The following is a 20,538-nucleotide window of genomic DNA, read 5'->3' as shown; positions in this document are numbered from 1 at the left end:
CCTTTAGTTTTAGATTCTAAAGGATTGGCCCAGCGTGATTTGTGGGTAAGGTCCAGAAGGTAAATTGATCAGGGATCTGTGGCTGGTTTCTTGGAACCGGACAGAACTTGTTCGGGGTAGGTGGGATTGGGTGCTAGGACCCCCCACCTGTGTATGAGGCCTGGGGCCATCTGGGGCACGGATATTGCTGGGGTGTCAGAGGGGTTTTGCTCAGGAGGCTTCAGGCAGGCAGCTGAAGCGCTCTGTGGGACTGGTGTGTGGCCTGTTTGGAGAGGTCACCAGTCTGGGGGCTGTAAGGAGCCCCGGATTTGAGCAATTCGCCCTGAGCAGATGCCCTCAGCTGTGCCCAGACACGGCCCGGTCCGTCACAGCCCCCGGAGACCACAGTCCTGGGCTCCCCGAGGCAGCCCCTCCGGCAGAGCCCGGTTCTGCTCTGCAGCCCCCAGCTGGATGAACACGGCACGTTCCTGCCTCCCCGCAGCCTCCCCTTGCGCCTCCATTCCTGGGCTCCTCCCCGGGAATGGCCAATTGTTCTGGATTATTGGGGCTTTCTGAGGTGTGCCACAGGCTCAGACTGGGCCAGACTCGTGTCACTTGTGTCCAATCAGGGTTAAAATCGGGTTCTCGAGAACTGGCGGCAACCAGTGCATTAGCCCGCTGCTTGTTCCACCCTCCCCGTCTGAGCCAGAGGCATGGACACCCCATAGACCGGAGAAAGCCAGTAGGCGCCTGCAGGGGGAGAACCGGATTGCATCTGTGTTGGGAGACCTGGAGCGTAGAATCTTTACACGAGGAGTAAATTCTTAACACGGCAGCTGCCTCCACTCCCAGGCAGGAGGAGACTCTGTGCTAACCTTTCCAGGAATAGCAATGGAAGGGCCCTGCCTGCCAGCACAGACTTGGGAACAGCCACCCAAAAAGCTGGGCCAGCGCTGCCCTCTGCAGCAGCCTGAGCGTTTCCAGTGCACACGATAGAGATGTACCGTGGGAGACAATCAATCACAGCTAACAGCATTACGTTCCGGGGAGCTGGCAGCACGGGCGAGAGAGAGGATGGGAAAGGTGGAGTGGACAGCCCAGACCTGGGGAGGGATGTGAAGACTCCAGCCAGAGTCCTCAGACGCACCCGTGCTGCTCTCGCCCATGCAGCTTAAGCACGTGTGGGACCAGTGATGGGTGGCTGGAGAACGGCCCGCTCCCAGGCTCAGCGCGTGACACCTCCCGGCCCGATCGTGCCCTGCATGTGTTTTTCCCCCTTGAGGTCCCTTCCAGGCCTTGTGCTCTATGCATTCTCTGCAATGACTGCAGATTAACTCATCCCAGACGGAGGGAAATCTGGGGAAAGGTTGGAGAAAAGGCTGGGTGCAGCACCCCAAGCTGCAACCCGGCCTCATGCTGTGCGGAGCCGGGAGGGCTCCCTTTCTCTAATACCAAACCCATGAGCACTGCAGATTCATGCTCAGCTAGCGAGCAAAATTAAGCCAACTGATTCTTAACTTTTGCTACTTCCCTTTGTGAAGGAAATCCTCCGGGATCCTGCTGTGATTGTCCACAACGACGTGCAGAGAGGTGCCGGCCGTTCACGTAGGGTATGTCTACACTACCCTCCTAGTTCGAACTAGCGGGGTAATGTAGGCATACTGCACTTGCAAATGAAGCCTGGGATTTGAATTTCCCGGGCTTCATTTGCATAAGCGGGGCACCGCCATTTTTAAATCCCCGCTTGTTCGAACCCTGTGCACGGGCACGAACTAGGTAGTTCGAACTAGGTTCCTATTCCACGAGGAGTAACGGTAGTTCGAACTAGGAGGGTAGTGTAGACATACCCGTAGAGATTTATGGAAGGGTCAGCGCCGCTGTTTAAAGAGACACGTTAAGGAGCACGTTAACACGGAAATAAACCCACATTGATCCACACTGGAAAAACCCACCCTCGCTCTGAACTGGATCCCAGCTAGGACAGCAGAGGGCGTCTCTCTTCTCTACAGCAGAGGCATTAGCCAACTCGCTGTGCAGTTCAACCCCCGGCAAAGCAGGTTCCTGACCCCAGATGGCGTTCACTTCTTGCCCTGTGGACCGAAGGCCTGTGGAGCGTGCAGCCGAGATGGTGGCATTGCCGGTGCTGGTCTCACTCCTGTGTATCTCATGCTCTACTCCCTCCCCCACTTCTTCCAGCGATTATTAATCGGAAAAGCTGGCGGATTGGTCTTATTGCCTTCTAACGCCCCGAGTCTGGCACCGCACACACAACTGAAGCACTTTGTGTGTCTCCTTTCCCTTCCGCCAGACGCTCGCACGGCTCCTTAAAGCCCGGAATGAATTTAGCAGCACAACCCCCCGCCTCAGGTGGGAAGCTAAATAGAATGGGCCAAGTTCTCCAAAGAAATCGGCCCCCTTTAAACACCATAACTAGTGGCCAGATTTCCCCAAGGTGTTTTCAGGCCCCGGTGAGAGGCTCTGGGGGTGTTCTGGTGAGTTTGGGGCATCTGTCAGCTCCTAGCAGTCGGCTGGTCTCCAATTCAAATGCCCGTCTGCGGTTTGGAGCAGCACTCCCCCAGGGCAAGGGCAGGCAGGAGGAAGCGTGTTGTGCTAGCAAGGCTGGAGAGGGCCTCGAGGTGGAGCCTGGGTCCATGCTGGCAGAGGTGTGGCTGGTGATTGCTGACGCGAGCCTGGGGCACAGGTGTTCGGACGGGCAGGCGGAGCGAGTGGCCAGGTGGCAGTGGGTGTGAACTCACCACTCGCCTCCCTTCCCACCCAAACCAGGACAGCACCACCCAACCTCGGCCCCACCCCTTTGCACACCTTCCTGGCCCGTGATCCTGGAGAATTCCTAGGCAAACAGCCTGAGAGACCCTCCGTGGGCACGGGGCTATGGCGACACGGCTGAGAATGGTCCCCGTGATCTGGTGGCTCTGCTGGGCAACAAGCCAAGGGACTGAGCTGGGCCGACATCCCAGAAGATTCCTCTCGGCACCTGGTCCAGGGACAGAGGTCCCTTTGCACAGAGATTCACGAGCCCAAGCTAAGCCCTGAGACCGGCTCAGTGCCCAGCAGATCCCTTGGCACAGCGCCCCAGAGGAGGCTGCTGGTTCTGCCCAGGGATCCCTAAATAGGGCTCCTCCTCCCCAGTGCTTTCTCAGGTCCCTGACCCACAGGCTCACGCTCAGCCAGGCTGACTGCCAGCTACCCTGGCCACAGCAACAGGGGGGCGGCTGAGGCAGGCCACAAACGTGAGCCCAACTGGCTTATTTACTAGGCAGCAGCACGGCCAAGGAGCAGCTCCAGCGAGCAAGAGGCAACTAGGGCAGCAGGTTATTCTTAGTAAGCGCGTGCGAGGCTGCAGCGCCGCGTTTAATGGATGCCCACCCCGGGTCTCTCTGCTCCTCAGGGCTGGAGGCTAGTTGCTTTCTCCCCCTCTCCGCTGCTTCCATGGCCCAGCGATGTGGCCGCGGAGGGAAGAACGCAGGGCTTGCCCGATCGGATGCGACGGTCGGCCCATCGAGCCCTGCATCCTGCTTTCCACCGCCACCCATAGCGGATGCTTTCGAGCAGCGGTTCCCAACCACCGGGCCGCAAACCGCTGACTGCCGGGCCACGGCGGCTGCTGGAGCTGAAGCCGACTGTTTGCAGCGGCTCTGGGGGGTGAGGATGGGGTACACCCCGGCCCGCTGAGCAGACGCACAGCAGTCGGCTTCCAGACAGCTGCAGCCTCCCCCTTTCCCCCTCCCCCGAGTGGTTGGAGCACCAGCGCCGGGTTCCTGCGGGGGGGGGGGGGGAGGACACGACAGGGGAGGGAGAGAAAGCCCTGAGCCTCACTGTGCAACCCAGCTGGCAGAGAAGCAGCACGTCCCCTCCCTCTGCCGGCTGGGGGAACAGCAGCACGTGGGCAGCACTTCTCCCCCGCGAGCCAGATTGCGCAGTGAAGCTCGGGGCTTTCTCCCCGCCCCGCCCGGCAACTCCGGTTGCCTACATTAACCACCCTAGTTCGAACTAGGGTGGTAGTGTAGACATACCCTCAGAGAACTGATGGGCAGGATTCCCTGGGATACTAACATGAAGGGGAAAGGAGTCCAGGGGAGCTGGCAGTATTTTAAAGAAGCCTTATTAAAGGCACAGGAAGAAACCATCCCAATGTGCAGTAAGAAAAGAAAATATTGTAGGTGACCAGATTGGTTACTGGGGACATCCATGGTGAGCTGAAACACAAAAAGGAAGCTGACAAGAAGTGGAAACTTGGACAGATGACTAGGGAGGAGTATAAATATATTGCTCGAGAATGCAGGGGAGTTATCAGGAAGGTGAAAGTGCCATTGGAATTGCAGCTGGCAAGGAACGTGAAGGGTAACAAGACAGGTTTCTACAGCCATGTTAGAAAAGCTAGACATACACAAATCCATGGGCCCGGATTTAATGCATCCGAGGGTACTGAGGGAGTTGGAAAATGTCATTGCGGAGCCTTTGGCCATTATTTTTGAAAACTTGTGGAGATCGGGAGAGATCCCGGATGACTGGAAAAAGGCAAATGTAGCGCTCATCTTCAAAAAAAGGAAGGACAATCCAGGGAACTACAGACCAGTCAGCCTTACCTCAGTCCCCGGAAAAATCATGGAGGGGATCCTTAAGGAATCCATTTTGAAGCACCTGGAAAAGAGGAAAGTGATCAGGTTAGTCAACATAGATCCACAAAGGGCAAGTTGTGCCTGACCAATCTGATTAGCTTCTATGATGAGGCAACTGGCTCTGTGGATATGGGGAAGTCAGTGAATGTGATACACCTTGACTTTAGCAAGGCTTTTGATATGGTCTCCCACAATATTCTTGCCAGCAAGTTAAGGGAGTATGGATTGGATAAATGGACTGTAAGGTGGATAGAAAGCTGGCTAGACTGTCAGGCCCAGCGGGTAGTGATCAATGGCTCCATGTCAGGTTGACGGTCGGTTTCTAGCGGAGTGCCCCAAGGATCAGTTCTTGGACTGGTTTTGTTCAACATCTTTATTAATGACCTGGATATGGGGATGGATTGAACCCTCAGCAAGTTCACAGATGACACTAAGCTAGGGGGAGAGGTAGATATGCTGGAGGGCAGGTATAGGTGTCCAGAGTGACCTGGACAGATTAGAGGCTTGGGCGAAAAGAAATCTGATGAGGTTCAACAAGGACAAGTGCACAGTCCTGCAGTTGGGACGGAAGAATCCCAAGTATTGTTACAGGCTGGGGACCGACTGGCTAAGTAGCAGTTCTGCAGAAAAGGACCTGGGGGTTACAGTGGATGAGAAGCTGGATATGAGTCAACAGTGTGCCCTTGTAGCCAGGAAAGCTAATGGCATATTAGGGTGCATTAGGAGGAGCATTGCCAGCAGATCCAGAGAAGTGATTATTCCCCTTTATTAGGCACTAGTGAGGCCTCATCTGGAGTACTGCATCCAGTTGTGGGCACCCCACTATAGAAGGGATGTGGACGCATTGGAAAGGGTCCAGCGGAGGGCGACCAAAATAATTAGGGGGCTGGAGTGCATGACCTATGAGGAGAGGCTGAGGGATTTGGGTTTTTTCAGTCTGCAGAAGAGAAGAGTGAGAGGGGATTTGAGAGCAGCCTCAACTTTCTGAAGGGAGGTTCCCAAGAGGAAGGAGAGAGGCTGTTCTCAGTAATGACAGGTGGCAGAACAAGGAGCAATGGTCTCAAGTTACAGTGGGGGAGGTCCAGGTTGGATATTAGGAAAACCTATTTCCCTAGGAGGGTGGTGAAGCGCTGGGATGGGTTACCTAGGGAGGGGGTGGAGTCTCCATACCTAGAGGTGTTTAAATCCTGGCTGGACAAAGCCCTGGCCGGGTTGATTTAGTTGGGTTGGTTCTGCCATGGGCAGGGGGCTGGACGCGATGACTCCTGAGGTCTCTTCCAGCTCTAGGATTCTATGGAGCTACATCAGGGAGGGTTGGGAGGGATTTTTCTGAAGGTCAGTGACCCCCGACCCAAAAAAGGTTCCCCACTCCTGCCATAAATCAAGAGAACATGGGAACCTTTTGTGTTAGACATAAATTAATTTTACTTGATTTTAAATGAAGTTTGATAAACTAACATGAGGAAGTTAAAGTGTTTAGTCTGGTTAATAATTCACATGAACATTTCCCTTCTTACTGGTTAAATGAATCCGTTCTCCTGAGCTGCAGCTCTAGCCAAATGGCTCGTGCGTAATTATGTAATTAACAGCGAGTTTCCATTGGTCACTGGTGGCCCACGGAACGGTCTGCACTGAGCCAGGCGGGCCACAGGCCAAACTGTCTGAGAGCCACTGGCACAAGGTGCTGGGTGGCACTGGGCAGGGAGGCAGTGTGGTAGGCACCCTGGCGCTGCAGGGTTGGAGCTGCGGGTGCAGGTGGGAGGGAAGTGCAAGGGTGGCAAAATGTTGGGGTGAGGGGCTCAGTGGGTGAGTTATTCCAGCCCCCGACAGTGACCCATCAGCTAATCCACTCGTACATGGCCTGTGGTCACTCCCCATATTCGCCAGCCGGCCATAGGCATTGCTCCTGCCCATCAAATCCGCCCCCCTTCCTTTTCCCTTCTGAAAGGGGCCTGCGCTCACCCCACCGCAGCCCCACTGATGTGAGGAGGGCCACAGCTGCGAGCGATGTTTGGCCCAAGGAGGGGGAGTTCCGAGGATCAGGACCCCCGGATTCTGTTCCGGCTGAGCCCGACTCCCCATGAGACTAAGTCCAACTCAGGCACATTGTACAGATGGGGAAACGGGGGCGTGAGATGCCGCTCTCATCCCATATTGAGTCAGTGGGAGAAACCGAGTCTCCCGGCTCCAGTCTACTGCGCGACGCAATTGCTACACAACCAGTCACCCGCCGATTGTTTCTTTGGGCCGCCCCATTGGCCTGCAGCGCCCCCGTCCTGTCTCGACTTGGCAGGGACCATCCTTGGGCTGTGTTTGTTCAGCGCCTCGCACAGGCTGTGTCTAGACTAAAAGTCCAAGGGCTTCACCCCCAGGCTGGGGGCTGTAGCTTGAGCCCAGTTCCCCGGGTGGAAGCTCTCCGGCTTGGCTTAGTCCCAGATGGTGGGTTCGGTCTTTGATCTTAGGCTCCAGCAAGTCTAAGCCAGCTGTGGGGACCCTGGTTGGAGAACCCTGCTCTAAACCCTTTCCCCAGCCATAAGACAGAGGAGATGATACTCGCCTACCTGCCATGCCCAGTGTGACGTCTCATGTGTCATCAATGCCTGGAGAGGCTCAGATCACAGGAAAAAGGGAAACCCCTAGAAGAAACTCACTAGAATCGGGATGGAGGGAGCAATGCTCTGTGCAGCTTTCACCTGGGATTGACTTCCCGCTCCCCCCAAATCAAGGTGGTCCAGCTGCTCCCCAGATCGCTGCTTCTCCTGTGCCAAAGCCGCCAAGGGCTCTGGGAAAAGACTTCCTAACCCAGCCGGGCTCCGCTCCTTGGGGACAGCTGTTGGCAGGGAGTGATTTGTTTCTGTGTGTGAAGAGCCCATTTTCCACGCTGGGCAGCTTGTCCAGGAGATGGTGAATGCCCCTTGGAGATTAATAAAGGCTGGGGAAGCAAGGCTGTAACAGTGCAGCCAGGAACACACGCCAGCCCGTTGCCTCCCCCAGAAACAGCCATGGCATAGCTGTGAGATGCTCCTGCAAAGAGCAGGGGGACAGGAGACAGCACATCCATCCAGATCTCTGCACGAGTGCCCCTACACCAGCTATCCCAATGGAAAACGTGTGCGAAAGACGAATGTTTCGATTCAGTGCATGTCTTTGAGTAGAGCCCTGCGCAGATACAAAGGAGCAGAAATCCACAGATTTGCAAGGCCCTATCTATCCGCAAGAGGAATATCTATGCCAGTCCAACGCCAGGTGTGGATGCTGTTAGAAGGGGGCCTTATTCCAAATTAGCTAAATCCTACTTGGAAAAAACAGCATCCACGCATGGAGTTAATCTGGAATAGTTAATTCACTTTAAATTCACACCTAACCTTACCCGAGATTAACGTTCCTCAGGAGTCAAATCCTTTTGCACTGGTATAAACGACTCTCCAGAGCGCAAGGGGGCAGAGATGCATGCTACAGGCGGACAGGATACGAAATGTAATGTTCCAGGAGAATCCAGTCTGCGTGCCTTGGGCCAGGACTGCAACAGCAGAGGCTGCCGTGGGTTGTGCGGTCCCCACAGGAAGGGTGGGTCAGGAGTGAAAAGCCCTGGCCGGGCCGTGTGCTCATTAGCAATCGGAGGCTGCTGCACTATGCCTTCCTGTTCACAGCCCCCCAGAGTGCAGGCTTTCTCCCCTTTCTAAATGACTCTGGGACCAGGGAGGGTCGCAGACAAGGCGTGGGTGGCCTCCAGCCCATTGGCAGCACATACCTGATGCAGCATTTAGGGGCCACTGGAAAAGGAAGGCTGTTGGGGGGGAGGGGAGAGGTGTCATTTACACTATGTCAACACTGCAAATGAAGGCAGAACTGTAGCAACGTAGGCATACGCTTCAGTGATAACAAAGACACTGAAGGTCCGCTGGACACTGGCAGGGCTGGCAACCCCACATATGTACACAGGGAGCAATGTTCCCTCTCATTTTTTCCATCCGTGTGCAGAATAAATTTTGTTATGTGCACTGAGGCAGGTGCAGAGGTGCACCACCAAGAGAAACACCTGCCCCCGGTTGCTGTGGGTGTACTGCTAATCATCTGGATGGCACCTGAATCTTGGGTGGGTGCTCAGCTTACAGGGAACACTGCCTAGGATGTCTGACAGGTTTGTACTGGACACCAGGGGCGGCCCATCCATATAGGTAAACTAGGCGGTCGCCGAGGGTGCCAAGTTACACGGGGTGCTAAATGGTGGTGCAGCATCGTTGAGGGGTTTGGAGGTGGGGGCGTCGATTGCAGGGTTCGCCTAGGGCGCCAGTTGCTGGCAGCTAGTCTAGGGCACCGAATCTGTGCGGAAGTCTGTGCTTCCACAGCCTTGCTGCTATTGTTACCAGTGCTAGCGAGAGGAAAGCCGGCACCGGTACACCTGCCCACGCGGCAATCACACTTCCTTTTGCAGCATAGGCCTCCCTTCGCATTTTCTGTTCATCTGGCTCCCTGATAGGGAAACAATAACAATATGTTTCCATGGGAGGAGAGACAGGTGAACAGTGGGATATAGCTCTCTATAAATAAATAAAGCAAGGCGCTTCTAGCCCAGAAACTGCTGCTGATCCCTCCCTGCCGCTAACAGCCCACGCACTGGATGGGGCCCAAACACGCCTCCTCTGGGCTAACCCTTAGGGATACCCTGAACAACACGCTTGCCCTGACCCTGGCTGTTGATCAGGGCGGGACCTCTCAGTCCTGTCCCTGGCTCCCTGCTTCAGCCACGTCTTCCAAGCTCTGATCCGGGAACAGCACAACCGGCACGGACACAGACAGGCGGGCACATGTACTGCTGGATGCACCATCGCATGGCATCTTTCTGGCCGTCCCAAACCTCTAAGATGCCGGCCACAGTCTCTCATATGGGTGGGAGCAGGACTGGTCCTGTCCGTTTTATGAATCCTGGGTATCAGTGGGCAAGTCTACCCAGCAAAAAACCAGACCCAAGACAGTGAATCTCAGTCTGGCTCAACAGATTCAGGCTCACTCTATGGGGCTAAAAGTCGGGAGCTTGCACCCTTTCCCTGGGACACTGTTCCCCTGCCTGATCGAAAGCCCGATCTACACGTCCCGGACAAGGACAACCCCTGAGAGGTTCTCAAGAGCTCGGCTCCCTTTTAGGGAGGTTTCCAAGTGCCCAGTCCTAGCGGTTCACTCCCCCTTCTGTACCAGGTGCCACATACGTCAACGGCAGGTGAATTCTTTGGAAAGTCTGTGACCTCGAGCAAGTCCCTTCCCAGCTCAATGGCTCCGTTTCCCTGTCTGTAAAATAGAGCTAACAAACTCCAAGAATTCCACGGGGATTTCAACAATCTCCATCTCATTAGCAACCTCAGCCTGGGCCAGTCCACACACGAGATCCACTGACACTGCAGTGCAAATGAACGATGGTCACATAAACACCCTGTACTGGAAACCTGCTGACCCCATTATCTACATGCCTCTAGCTTCCATCCAGGACACGTCTTACAATCTGTTGTCTACAGCCAAGCCCTAGGACACAGCCGGATCTGCTGCAATCCCACAGACAGAGACAAACACCTACAAGATCTTTATCAGCCATTCTTAAAACTGAAATACCCACTTGGGGAAGTGAGGAAACAGATTGACAAGGCCAGACGAATACCCAGAAGTCGCTTACTCCACGATAGGCCCAATGAGGAAAATAACAGAATGCCCCTGGTCACCCCCTACAGCCCTCAGCTCAAACCCCTCCAGTGCATCACTGACAATCTACAGCCTAGGACGTGAGGAATTGTTTCTCGCAGGCCTTGGGAGACAGGGCAATCCTTGCCTATAGGAAGCCCCCTAACCTGAGGCAAATACTTGCCAGGAGCCACACACCACAGCACGGATACACTCACCCAGGAATCTACCCCTGCCACAAACCCTGTTACACATCTATACAAGCGACACCACCACACAACCTAACCACATAAGCCACAGCACCAGGGGCTCATACACCTGCACATCCTAGTCTAACGTGATAGATGCCATCAAATGCACATCCATATGCTCCCTGCTGCCGTGGGGGCCCGGATTGCAGCCTCTCAATCGACTGGGATACACATACTAAATGGTCGTCAGCTTGCAGACCGAGGGCCAAGCAGTGGGAAGCGCTGAGCAGCAGGAGATCAACACCTCTTAGATTTGGGGCCTCAAAGATGTCCCAAAGGATCTCCCAGACCCATATCCTCAGAAGTACACAGGCATCTAACTCCCCTTGATTTCAACCACAGGCTGCTGAATACAATTCAGAGCAGAGCATTTTCTGCACCAGCTCAGACTAAAGCAAAATTAGTCACCAAGACTCACAGGTGCAAGCTAGAATAGTCCGTGCAGCACTGTGTCCCTGAATCCAGAGCCAATAGGAACAGAGGGAGCATCTGTTGCTTTAGCTAATCCAGATGTAAGGGCTGAGGGCAGGGGCAAGGAAACCCTTCCATTACGGGATGAAAATCAGCCTCGGACAAAGCACCGATTTAACGCAGATCGTGTCGTACGTGGCAGTTGGCCGTGGGAGATCGGGGGGCTGCAGCTGCTGAGGCAGATGACGTGGGCCCATCAAGGGGCAGGGCTTGAGCAGCGAGCAGCACCGCAGTGTCAGCACAGGCCTGGCAGAAAAGAGACAGAAGCAGAGCGAGCTGAGCTGGACAGGTGCTCTCAGCCACCGCTGCCCCTCCAAAGGATTCTGACACACGCCTTGTCCCTCTGATCTGATTGGCTGTTGCCACGGTTTCATCCTTGCATCACCTCTCACACTGAGCATCCAGAGGCCTTACAGCTGCAAGGAGCAGCACAAGTCAGGGCGCTGGAGCTAAGGACAGGGCAGGAGCAGCAGTGGAGGAGATGGGTAAGAGACTGAGAACACAGGCCACGACATAAGGCCGCCGCTACATGATGGGATTTCATTGCTTGGGCAGCACAAGTTTCCTCCCCATCGCTGAGGGAGAGAAAGCAGCAAGGAGCTCTCCGAACCCGACTGGACCCAGCTAGGTCTCTGTGCTCAGTAGATCTCACTGGTGGGACGTTCTCCCTGCTGCTCACTTTAGATGCCCCCTTCCCTAATTGCCCCTCTCCCCATTACTTGTAATATGCCCACTCTCCAGGGCTCCCTGCTGGGAGAGATTTGGCAGATTTTCTCAGTGCTTGGCATTCAGAAACAGGGCACGGCCAGCCCAGCACTCAGACAGCACCAGCCAACCCCGCAGCTACGAGACTAGCTATACAATCCGAAGATTTGTTAAAAGTATGGACCGATGCTGGTTCTGATTCTCCACTCTCTGAGGGGTTTGAGCCTTTAAGGGTCACATTTCCCAGCCTCCCACCCCAGCACCAAGTGAACAAGTCACTCATTTGGATTTCTTTTCAATGCAAGCCACGGTGCTGCCACACTTAGTCACCTGACTCCAGGAGCTGGGGCTTTACAAAGCCAGATCCCAAAGATCACAAGACTCAGGCTAGCACAGAGGGTTGGCAGCGCTGCAAATGGGGCCAGCTTTGGCAGAGATGTCAGTTCCCAGTGTGCCAAGCTCCCTGGCAGGTCTAGCCCTGCTGGCTGTTTTCACATGCTCCTTTTGACACTTAGTTGAGAGGGTCAGATACGTCCATGGTGAAAAACAGCCAGCGAGAGGATCTGGCCAGATCTGCTTGGCTTCTGCCGGCTCTTATTAAAAAAAGTCAAACCTCCTGCAGGTGGATCTAGGGGACAAGCTCATGGATCCAGAGCTAGCTCCTAGCCCAGCTGTCTCCCTCCGGGTTGCACCGATCCCAGGAGCACTTGGACAGCCTAGCACCCTGGGATCTCTCCACCAGCAAAGCACGCCTAGCCCAGGCTTGGCCAGGGAGAGCGCCTAGCCCAGGCCTGGCCGGGGAGAGCGCCGGAGGAGGGGAAGAGTGTGGCGGGACAGAGAGGAAAAGCGACTGAAGGAAAGCGTGAGAAAGGAGGAGGAGTTCAGCTGGAGATGAAGAGGAGGGAGCGAGCTGAGAGGCGGTGGTCACACAGTGCCAGGCAAGCTGCCCAAGCTCGCCTCACTGAGCGATGCAACCACTTGCCCACGGCTCAGCCAGGGCTGGTTTCCGGCCCAGCCCACCCTGCTGGGGAGCACCCAGCCTCGTGCTATTGGCAGACTACAGGCCCAAATACTGCATGGGCTGAGCGGAACGGCCTCCCCAGGCGGCCACAGGCAGCCGCTCCACGGCTCCACGGCTCAGCATGGCCTGGGCTCAGACTGACAGCAGGATGAGGACAGGCTGATGGACACAGCCCTAAGCAGGGCCCAGCCCACCCCCACCCACAGGCCCCTGTTAGGGCCAAACCCTGCTCCCCGTCCGCACAGGGGGGTTGGCCCTCGCCTGCCTGCCGAGGGCAGCCTGCCTTCTGCAGCGGTGCCAGGCAATTGCCCCCCGCAGGGCAGGAACACCTCGCAGCTGCCTGCACCGGCCCAGAGATGGAAGGGATGACTCAGGAGATAAAGAGACAGATCTGAGGGCAGAGACAAGAGCGTGGAAGGTGGAGGGCAAGGCAGCGACACGCCGCCTCGCTGGCTCCCCCGTTACGGCCCAGCTGCTGGGGTGTGTGTGAGTGAGCCCCCAAGAGCACTGACTCACCAGGAGCCCAGCTGATGAGGAGAGGCAGAGCTGCGATATTTTTATCCTCGCTGCTGAGGTGGATTCTCTTCTCATTTCGGCGGGTGGATTTTGGTGGGGAGACAGACGCAGCGGGCACTGAGCGTCGGCTCTTTGTCTGGCACCGTAATTGGAAAGTCAGGCTTGCTCCCTGCCACGGCGCTGCTTGGCTCCCTCGCCTTTGATTCCAGCCCTGCTGGGCTGCTCTCTGCTCCTTTCGCTTATGCTTAAGTCGCCTCCATCGGTGCTTGTGCATGCCCCCATGGTCCCCTGCTACGTTCCTGCTCCCGGAGCCCATCAGCTCAGTCATTCCACTGACTTTCCTGGCCCTTGTTTTAACTGCGTTTCCTCCCCAGGGCTCAAGAAACCACCATTCTCCTCATGTTACCGCCGGGGGAAACTGAGTCACAGAGAGACCTGCCTGGCCCAAAGCTACTAGTAACAGTGGTGGGAAGAGAACCCAGGAGTCCTGGCACCCCGTCCCCTGGCTAATCTCCATTCTACAGGCTAAATGGTCAAATAAGGGGGGTTTCCCCAGGTGTGTTTCGGTCCCTGGAGGAATACTGGGCAGTCCGCAGAAAAGCAGCCTGCGGTGTCACTGCATTAAACCCGGCTCCTCCCATGACTCTGTGTGCACGTCTGAGCACAAGAGGAAGGATGAGCTTGTGCTTAAGGCAACCAGCAGATCTGGATGCAGTTCCCAGCTCTGCCACTGACTTCCAGGGTGCTCCAAGGTAAGTCATTTAATCTATAAAATGGAATAATCCTTCCTTTCAGAGGGATAGCTGCATTCGTCTCTAATTTAAAAAAAAAATTGAAAAAAAACAACGAATGGTCCTGTAGCACCTTAGAGACTAACAAAAAATATAGTTATATCATGAGCTTTCGTGGGCACAACCCACTTCTTCAGATGAATACTATCTATATTTCTGTTAGTCTGAAAGGTGCTACAGGACCACTTGTTTTTCAGGGTTTTTTTTAAATCCTTCCTTTGTCTGTCTTGACTATTACAATTGTAATCCCCCACTATGTGTGTGTACAGCACCTAACACAATGGAGCTGGGACCTCTAAGGATGACAAGCAGAACAAATTGAAGTGTGTGCTTCCTAGAATACTCAAGGAGCTGACAGAGGAGGTATCTGAGCCATTACTTATCATCTTTGAAAAGTCATGGAGAGATTCCAGAAGACTGGAAAAGAGCAAGGATAGTGTCCATCTATAAAAAGGGACATAAGAACAACCCAGTAAACTACAGACCAGTCAGGGTACGTCTACACTGCAGAGTCTTTTTTCCCAAAAAACGGACATTTTTCCGAAAAAACTTCACTTACGTCCACACTGCAATAACATTCTTTAAAAAAAAAATCGAAAGAAGAGAGGAGTTTTTCCAACATTGGTAAATCTCTTTCTACGAGGAAGAAAGCCTTCTTCCGAAACAGCTTTTTCAGAAAAAGGAGTGTATGGATGGGGAAGAGGGAGTTCTTCCGCAAGAAGAGGAAAGAGGAAAAAGCACAGGTGCCCTGGTGGCCACTCCGTCCATAGTAATCACAGCTTAAATGCAAGATAGCGTCCATTCAGTGTGGGCGCTATCTTTTGAAAAAGCAGATTGCTTTTTCTAGTCACTTTTGCTTTGTAGATGCTCTCTTTTGGAAGAAGTTTTTTGGAAGATATCTTTCAGAAAAGCTTCTTCCAAAAGAAGCCTGCAGTCTAGATATAGCCTCCATTTAACTTCTGTGCCAGGAAAGATAATGGAGCAAGTAATTAAGGAATTCATCTGCAAACACCTGGAAGATAATAAGGTGATAGGGAACAGCCAGCATGGATTTGTAAAGAACAAATCATGTCAAACCAATCTGATGGCTTTCTTTGATACGATAACCAGTCTTGTGGATAAGGGAGAAGCGGTAGACATGATATATCTAGACTTTAGTAAACTATTTGATAAGGTCTTACATGATCTTCTTATCAATAAACTAGGGAAATACAATCTAGATGTGGCTACTATAAGGTAATATAACTGGCTGGATAGCTATTCTCAGAGAGTCGTTATTAACGATTCACTGTCATGCTGGAAGGGCATAACAAGTGGTTTCTGCAAGGGTCAGTTTTGGGATCATTTCTGTTCAATATCTTCATCAACAGTTTAGTTATTGGCATACACTTATTAACTTTGCAAATGATACCAAGCTAGGAGGGGTTGCAAGTACTTTGAAGGATACGGTCATAATTCAAAATTATCTGGACAAACTGGAGAAATGGTCTGAGGTAAATAGGATAAAGTTTAATAAGGACAAATGCAAAGTGCTCCACTTAGGAAGGAACAATCAGTTTCATATATACAGAATGGGAAGCGACTGTCTAGGAAGGAGTACTGCAGAAAGGGACGTAAGAGTCACAGTGGACCACAAGTTAAATAGGGGTATGTCAAGACTACATGCCTCTGGCGACAGAGGCATGTAGATTAGGCTACCCAGCATAGGAAAATGAAGTGGCGATTTAAATAATCACCACTTCATTTCAATTAAAATGGCTGCCGCGCTGAGCCAATCAGCTGTTTGTCAGCTCAGCGTGCTAGTCTGGACGCTCCGCGGTCGACAACAAAGGCACTTGTCGACCGCCCGTTTTGTCTCGTGGGATGAGGCAGTCGATAAATGTCTTTGATGTCGACCGCGGAGCGTCCAGACTAGCACACTGAGCTGACAAACAGCTGATTGGGTCAGCGCGGCAGCCATTTTAATTTAAATGAAGCGGTGATTATTTAAATTGCCACTTCATTTTCCTATGCCGGGTAGTCTAATCTCATGCCTCTGTCGCCAGAGGCATGTAGTCTAGACATACCCTAGGAGTCAACGGTGTGACACTGTTGAAAAAAAAAGCAAACACGATTCTGGGATGCATTAACAGGAGTATTGTGAGCAAGACACGAGAAGTCATTCTTCTGCTCTACTCTGCGCTGATTAGGCCTCAGTTGGAGTATAGTGTCCAGTTTTGGGTACCACATTTCAAGAAAGATGTGGAGAAATTGGAGAAGGACCAGAGAAGAGCAACAAGAATGATGAAAGGTCTAGAAAACATGAGATGTGAGGGAAGACTGAAAGAACTGGGCTTCTTTAGTTTAGAAAAGAGAAGACTGAGGGTACATCTATACTAGTCTCCTAGTTCGAACTAGGGAGGCTAATGAGGGCGACTGAAATTGATAATGAAGCACGGGATTTCAATATCCTGTGTTTGATTAGCATATTCCCAGCCGGTCGCCATTTTGGAAACTGACTAGCCCGAAGTAACTGCCCGCATCTAAACTCCTCGTGGAATGAGGTTTAACAGTTAATTCGAACTAATGGGTTTATCTCGGAATCCCACTTCTCTGCCACATGTAGACACGGGCAGTTACTTCGGGCTAGTCAGTTTCCAAAATGGTGACCAGCCGGGATTATGCTAATCAAGTGCGGGATATTGAAATCCCGCGCTTCATTAACAATTTCGGTCACCCTCATTAGCCTCCCTAGTTCAAACTAGGGGGCTAGTGTAGACATACCCTGAGAGGAGACATGATTGCAGTTTTCAAGTATCTAAAAGGATGTTAAAAGGCAGAGGAGAAAAATTATTCTCCTTGGCCTCTGGTGATAGGAGTAGAAGCAATGGGCTTAAATTGCAGCAAGGGAGGTTTAGGTTGGACAGTAGGAAAAACTTCCTGCCTGTCAGGGTGGTTACACACTGGAATAAGTTGCCCAGGGAGGTTGTGGAATCTCCATCTCTGGAGATATTTAAGAGCAGGTCAGACAAACATCTATCAGAGATGATCTAAGTGGTGCTTGGTCCTGCCATGAGGGCAGGTCATGGGAATTGATACCTCTCGAGGCCCCTTCCAGTTCTGGTGTTCTGTTCTGTACTTGCACCCCTGCACACCACTGTGAGCAAAGGATGAGGGGGGAATATGCAAATAGCAGACAATCAAAGGAGGTGGCGGGAGGGGGTTGGGAGAGAGAAGGTACCAACACAGCAGGGAGGAGATCCCTGCTCTGGGCTCGTCCCTGCAGCTCCTGGAGCCAGATTTTTGGCACGCTCTCCCACCATCACTTTGAGCAGAGACTTGGCACTGAAAAGCCATTGTTTACACAAAGCAAATGGGAATCACTCAAAACAAAAGGCAGCAGGCCTGCTCCTATTTATTACCCTGTAAGTGTTCAGGGCCCGGAGCTAGTGAATGGGCTGCCACCTCCCTTCCTCTCTGCTAACCCACTGCAGCCTGAGTCAGCACTTCCCCAAACAGAGACACCAGCACGCTCCCTGCTGAGGGGGGCGCCAGCGCCCCTGCAGCTCCCTTAGGGTGTGGCTATTAGCAATTGAATTCACGTGGAATTGACCCAGCGGGTGGGGGTGGGGGTGGGGAGTGCTGCAGGGCGAACCCCTTAAGAGAAGTTGAGACATTTTCACCCCAGAGACCTTTGCCCATCCAAATCCCTCCCAGTCAGGGGCACACTCAGCCTCCCAGGGGCTCAAAGGACTCTAGGACCTGGCTTGTTCAGGGAGGGTAAGTACGGCTAGATGCCAAGTCAGGGCTCAGCTTCTATCCTGCTTGTGTCTGACCTGGTGGCTCCTGCTGGGTGGCAGAGACTCAGTCTGTAAGTCCCAAGAGCTCTGTAGAGGAGTCAGCAAGGTCTGGGCCCAGCAGCTCCTACCCCAGTGCCGCCGTAAGCCTCCTTCCTGTCTACCCTGCACCCGCTGGGCCCAGAGGCGCTCCTGAGCTTCCACCTGACTGGGGCAGGACTGGAGGGAGAAGGGAAAGGACATGCCCCATCTCAACTCCCCTCCCTCTAGGGTTGCCAGATGGTTTAACAAAAAATACCAAACACACACACACACACACACACACACACACCGCCGAAAAAAAAAACCACCTGGAAAAAATTCTGTCAAGGAAAAAAAAGGGGGGGGGGAGGAAGAGCCAAAGTTGTTAAGCAAAAGTTGCACCACTCCCTCCAGTTTGGGACCACACACTAACCACCAAAGCACCCACCCCTCCCCCTAAGCCAGGCCCCCCCCAGCCTACCATCCCAATGCACTCACCCCTGCCTCAGACCCAGGCCCCCCCTAGTGTCCCCCCATCCCAGTGCACTCATCCCTGCCTCAGACCCAGGCCCCCCCTAGTGTCCCCCCATCCCAGTGCACTCACCCCTGCCTCAGACCCAGGCCCCCCCTAGTGTCCCCCCATCCCAGTGCACTCATCCCTGCCTCAGACCCAGGCCCCCCCTAGTGTCCCCCCATCCCAGTGCACTCACCCCTGCCTCAGACCCAGGCCCCCCCTAGTGTCCCCCCATCCCAGTGCACTCACCCCTGCCTCAGACCCAGGCCCCCCCTAGTGTCCCCCCATCCCAATGCACTCACCCCTGCCTCAGACCCAGGCCCCCCCTAGTGTCCCCCCATCCCAGTGCACTCATCCCTGCCTCAGACCCAGGCCCCCCTAGTGTCCCCCCATCCCAGTGCACTCACCCCTGCCTCAGACCCAGGCCCCCCCCCAGAGTCCCCCCATCCCAATGCACTCACCCCTGCCTCAGACCCAGGCCCCCCCTAGTGTCCCCCCATCCCAGTGCACTCACCCCTGCCTCAGACCCAGGCCCCCCCAGTATCCCCCCATCCCAGTGCACTCACCCCTGCCTCAGACCCAGGCTCCCCCTAGTGTCTCCCCATCCCAGTGCACTCACCCCTGCCTCAGACCCAGGCCCCCCCAGAGTCCCCCCATCCCAGTGCACTCACCCCTGCCTCAGACCCAGGCCCCCCCAGAGTCCCCCCATCCCAGTGCACTCCCCCTCAGGCAGGCATCCCCGGTATCAGGAGCCCCCGCTCCAATCAAATCTCCCCCCGCAGAGCCAGGCACAGGGGAACAATCTGACTTTTAAAGTGGCTGCTCCTGCCCCCCAGCCTGGCTGCCTCGGCTCCGTTGTGTAGAGGGAGGCATCACACGGCCAGCTCCCGGGTCTCTGCTGGTCACATGGGTCAGAGCAGCGCGCGCTTCGCTCCCGGCCCGGCACCCCCCTAGCCTGGCGCCCGGTGACTGCCCCCCTCACTAGATTCTGCCCCCTCCTCACTCCCTGCCCCCACCAGACGTGGCGGGGAAAATTGTCCCCACTGGGCTTCCGTCCCAGGGAAACGGGAAATACTGGACACTGCACATGTCCGGTATTTCCTGGTTTTTTAACTGGATGGAGCCCGCAAATACCGGACTGTCCAGCTGAAAACCGGACACCTGGTAACCCTCCCTCAAATGGGCGAGCTGTGGTCCCAGCCCACTGCGCCGTGGGGCCTGTTGCTGATCTGCCCTCCGTCCTCACTGCGGGGTCCTGGCAGCTCCGTGGGGAAGGAGAAAAGGCAAAGGAAGAATGGAAACACCCTGCAGAACTAGCTCCATTTCCTCCCTCTCCCCCGGAACAGCTGCGGCGTGCAGGGAGCCCTGGCAGGCCCGTGCATGGGGGGTTGCGGGGGAGTGTGCAAAGGGTGCGAATGCACCCCCCCCCAGTCCTCCAAGTAAGTGTGCTCCAGCCAGCTGGGGGAAGGCAGGAGCTGCAGGCTGTCTGAGCCTTCCCCCCCTCTCCGCCCCGAAATTCTTGTGTACGGCTAGACTTGCCTGGTGTCCGGTTTTGAGCCGGGCTGTCCAGTATTTGAACTGTCTGTTCGGGAAACAAATGGAGCAAATCGACCTGTCGGGTATTTTCTAACTCGCATGCAGTGTAGGTTGTGTCCGGTGTGTTTGCTGGAACTGTCCGGCCACCCTGCGGACGGCCTGTCTGGCCCTGCAGCTTGCACCAGGGAGGGCCCGAGCCGACCAGTGGCTTTCATGCTCCTGCAGCATGATGAGCTTTGCTATGGCCAGGCTCACAGGAAGCGACGCTCCCTGGGGGAAGGTGCTGCGGGCCCCCTACACTGGGCGCTCCTGGCAGCAGACTCCAGCTCAGGGGATGCCCGTGGACTTGTGGAGCCCTGGAACTGCAGAGCTGAGGGAGTTTTCATCCCCCAACGCCGTGTGTTTCCTTGGTGCTACTGAACTTAGCTCCGTACAGGAGTCCTCCGGGGGATCAGCCCTGCTGGCCGTGAATCACAGCTACTGGGGTCACCACGAGAGAGCGACAACGTCCCACGGAGAGCTAGCAGAGCTGCACAGGCCAGGAATTCGCCCTGCTGCTACCCCGGCTCCCATGGGGCTGGTCACTGTGTCACCTTCACCACCGGGTGTCATTTCACACCCACTCTCATCCCAGCAGATCCGGCTGG

General features: G+C 54.6%; 1 long non-coding RNA gene across 1 annotated transcript in view; it reads right to left on the bottom strand.

Moving 5' to 3' along the window:
• Nucleotides 1–3,865: 3,865 nt before the first annotated feature.
• The window catches only part of LOC142824483 (uncharacterized), a 34,366-nt gene continuing 17,693 nt past the window's right edge, over nucleotides 3,866–20,538 (bottom strand). The window contains exon 4 of the long non-coding RNA XR_012899347.2: nucleotides 3,866–4,641. This is a non-coding gene — a long non-coding RNA (uncharacterized LOC142824483). The remainder of the gene's footprint in view (nucleotides 4,642–20,538) is intronic.

The sequence above is a fragment of the Pelodiscus sinensis genome, chromosome 25 (assembly GCF_052426305.1).
Source record: "Pelodiscus sinensis isolate ZL-2025 chromosome 25, ASM5242630v1, whole genome shotgun sequence".
In the NCBI taxonomy this organism is placed as follows: domain Eukaryota; kingdom Metazoa; phylum Chordata; order Testudines; family Trionychidae; genus Pelodiscus; species Pelodiscus sinensis.
The sequence above is the reverse complement of the archived record's forward strand: the minus strand, read 5'-3'. Positions and strand labels throughout refer to the sequence as shown.